Below are 4,505 nucleotides of genomic sequence, written 5' to 3' on the forward strand. Positions count from 1 at the left end.
CGCTCGATCCCATACAATGGCTGCCACATGTTGAGGCTAAGGAGAGATAAAACCACCCTTATTGGGTGGTTAACCCCGGTACGAATGATCCGCTCGAAATGAACCATAGCCGTTGGATCCAGATCTCCCAGATCAACGGTGGAGATGTGATGTGATTAAAAGGTGAACCCAATAGGAGTTATAAGGTGGAATTGATAACATTTCAAATCCGATAAACGAAAGTTTGGCAATTTTTCACAGTTTTTAGTGCATTTCTCTGTGAACACAGAGAACGCTGTTTCTGGGGATTTCAAAGGCCCGATGACCCATTCTATTACAAAACAAGTGGCCACCATCCCTGAAAGCGTTTAGAAATGGTTGCTAACTCTCAGAAGGGCATCTGAGCGGACAAAGGCCAAGAAGCCAGAGAGCTCGAGAAGGAGAAATGAACAGATAACGTAGATTGGATTTAAATCCACAGACCGACAAAAGCAAAGACGGGCAGTATTGGAGGCAGTGCTGAGACAGAGAGCAAACAAAGACAGAGAGTAAGTGAGGAGAGTCTGTGTTCTCAGAAAGACTTGGGGGATCCAAGTAAAGCCTTGTTGTTTTGTATCTGTTGTGTGAGACTCAAATTGAGCTCACTTTTGTAAAAACCCTGCTTCTGAAGACATAATAAAGAGGTCACCATTGGAGGCTGGAGCAAGAGACGTAGCCCAGGAGTGTTGCGTGGACTCCTTATTAAACTTGCTATGTTTATGTGTGTTTGTCTATTATGTCCTTTAACTGCTTCATTGTCTATGTATTTCGTAATCTTGTTGATCCATTTCACAAAGTAACATAGGAAAATCCATGCACATGAGTTTGTAATACCTTAATAATTGTCTAAGATCTCATTTTCAGATCAAGTGGTATCAAAGCTTTAGGTTTGCTAAGGTTAGACAATGTTGTGCTGGATTGTTGAAAGCTAACTAGGTCAAAGCTCAAATTAGGAGAAGTAGAAATGGTTGAAGCTAACCCAGAAATTAGAAGACTTTATCCTAGGAGGAAAATGGCAGAAGAAATTCCCTTGGAATCAAACTCTCAGTTCATGGATAGTTTCATGACCATGAGAGACATGGTGGAAGAAATGTATCAGGAATTTAAGAAGGATCGAGGTGCAAGCACCTCAACACCCAAGCAAAGCAAAGGAGAAGAGGAACCTATTCTATTTTCCCATTCAAAAGGCAAAGGGAAAGGAGAAAAGCCTCCTCTATCAATACCTCCTTCTAGCCCTGAAAATAAAAAGAAGAAAACATCTTTGATTAAATTAGATGTAAAATTTGATTTTCAAGTCTATGATGGAGAATTAAATGCAGAAAAGATAGATAACCGGATTAGACATATTGATGTGTATTGCAGGGTGTAGAAAATTGATTCAGAAAGGAGTAAGATTCAACTGGCTAGCCTTCGCCTTGGAGGAACTGCCTTGGTGTGGTGGGAAGGCAAGACCCAAGCTGATTTGAAAAAGCATGGTAAAATTCTTTCTACCTGGAGTGAATTTGGTTCTGCCCTTGAAAAATAGTTCTATCCACTATCTTAAATGCAACAAGCGATGATGAGCTGGCAAACTCTTCGCTAATTAAAGGGGCAAAGTGTACAAAGCTATACCGAGGAATTTAGAAAAAGAGCTTTAATTCTAGGCATTTCTCTAGACTCACCTGAAACTTTGTTAGATTATATAGGTGGTTTGCATAGCTATTTTAGGCACACCATTCTCATGTTTAACCCCACTAGCATAGATGAGGTATTCGTTCAGGCTACACATCTAGAGGCTAGAGGCAAGAATGTGAACCCTGAGATTGGGGGATCATCAAAACCCACTGCAAGCAAGAACAAGGAAAAGAGGAAGCAAAAATGGAAATATAGGAAGGCAAAATCTGTACAGAAAGACAAACCTTCATGCACTCACTGCAAGAAGGTTGGACATGATGATGAACACTGCTGGTCTTTACATCTAGAGCTAAAACCCAAGAAGTTCGATGGCAAGAAGAAGAATACTGCTGCTGCTATTCAGAAATATTTGGGGTCAGACTCAGGTGATGAAACAACAGCCATAGCCACAGGTATAAAAGATAAAAATTCTGAAGCATCTCCTAGTAATTCTAACAATCTATTGATAATGAAGAAAATGAGAGGAAAAGACATGAAATTTTTCATATTAGAGTTATTTCCAAGCACCAAAAGATTGATACTTTATTTGATAGTGGTTCACAAGTAAACTTGATTTCTAAAGCAATTGTAAAGAAGTTGGGATTACTAACCACACCTCACAAGAAGCCATATCCATTAGGTTGGGTATTGATAAAGCAAAGCTACAAGTGACTAGACAATGTAAACTTAGGTTTGCATTTGGGTCAACATTTGTAGATGAGGTTGACTTAGATATAATTCCCTTGGATATATGTGGTATTGTTTTAGGAAGTCCTTACTTGTATAATAGAAAATACATTTTCTATAGAATTGAAAATAATTATCAACTCACAAAAGATGGAATAGAAAATATTGTAAGAGATCATCAACTAAAAAATAGCTACACTCTCATTAACTTAGGGCAGATGAAAAGAATTGTAAATTCATGCAAACAATTTTTACTAATGGTTGTAAAGGAAAATAACACTGATAAAACCAATGTGTTTGAAGGTTGTGATGCTAAAAAAAAGTTGATTTAGAAAAATTTGTTTCAGAATATGATATCCTATTTTAAGAACCTAAAGGTATGCCACCCAAAAGGGAAATTGTACACGATATTCATTTGCAGCAAGATGCTCCATTCCCTAACATCGGAATGTACAGGTTATCTACTTTAGAGAATGCAGAGATCAAGAAGCAGGTATAGGAGCTACTTGATAAAGGGTTCATAAGACCAAGCAAATTACCATGCGGATCTCCAATCGTGTTGGTGAGAAAGAAAGATGGTTCATGGAGGATGTGCATTGATTACATAGCACTGAATAAAATAACAATCAAGAATTGTTATCCTCTTCCTCGCATAGATGATCTATTAGATCAATTTAAAGAAGTTGTTTACTTTTCCAAGTTGGACTTGCATAGTGGCTACCATCAAGTCAGAGTTGCAGAACAAGATGCATGGAAGACTGCTTTCAAAACAAAGCAAGGGCTGTATGAATGGCTAGTTATGCCTTTTGGCTTAACCAATGCTCTTTCCACTTTCATGAGAGTTATGAATGATGTACTCTGACCTTTTATTGATGATTTTGTAATTGTATATTTAGATGACATTCTTGTTTTCAGTAAAAGATGGGAAGAACATTTGAAACATGTAAAGCAGACTTTAGATGTTTTGAAAAAAGAAAATCTCTATGTAAAGATATCAAAATGTGAACTTGGCAAAACATATTTAAATTATTTGGGTCATATTGTAGGGGGTTGTGAATTGAAGATAGATCCCTCTAAGGTTGAAGTCATTGTGAACTGGCCTAAACCCAAATCTGCTACAGAAGTTTGGAGCTTCCTAGGAGCAACACAATATTGGAGAAAGTTTATTGCTAACTTTTCCTTTATTGTAGCTCCCTTACATGCTTTGACAGGATTGAACAAGGTGTTTGAGTGGGGAGGCAAATAGGAGAAAGCCTTCGACACCTTGAAAGAAAAAATTAGTAAAACAACAGTACTAGAATTGCTAGATCTTCAAAGACCATTTGAGATTGAAACAGATGCTAATGACGATGCCATGGGAGTAGTGTTGATGCAACACGGTAAATCCATATGTTATCATCCTAAGACATTTAATTCTGCAATAGTTAATTATCCCACATATGATAAAGAATTGTATGCATTAGTATAGAGTGTGAAAAAGTGGAAACATTACTTAATGGGCAAAGAAACAATCATCCATACAGACCATCAACCACTTCAATATTTGCACTCACAAACTAAATTGCAGCAATCAAGACACTATAGGTGGATGGGTTTCCTACAGAAGTTTCATCTCATCATCGGGTATAAGAAGGGCCTACACAATAAAGTTGTAGATATGTTGTCCATACCAATCATAAATGCATCTACTATAGTTAAGCATAATTCAGTATTGCATGAAAGCTACATTGAACAATATGCTCAAGATGTAGATTTTAAAGATGTATATGCCACTTTAAGTCATGGCAAACAAGTAGAAGAATTGGATTATCATGTTAAGGACCAACTCTTATATCATTTGGGAAAGTTATGCATTCCTCAAACTGAAAGAGTTAACATAATTCGAGAAGCACACACTTCTCTAATATCATTTCATTTTGGTGTAAGTAAAACAGTTGCACAGCTACAAAGACTCTGTTATTGGCCAAGAATGCATGAAACAGTTTCTAGATATATTAAAGGGTGTAACATGTGTGCTAAAAGCAAGCCCAACAATAGAAAACTAGGCTTGTACACTCCACTTCCAGTTCCTTCTCATCCTTGGGAAAGTGTTTCCATGGAGTTTGTTGGGGGACTGCCAAAATCTAGAAAAGGTCATGATTATTTAC

This window comes from Pinus tabuliformis, chromosome 1_2 (assembly GCF_031772625.1).
Source record: "Pinus tabuliformis cultivar Carrire ecotype Pingquan chromosome 1_2, CPIR1, whole genome shotgun sequence".
NCBI classification, from domain to species: domain Eukaryota; kingdom Viridiplantae; phylum Streptophyta; class Pinopsida; order Pinales; family Pinaceae; genus Pinus; species Pinus tabuliformis.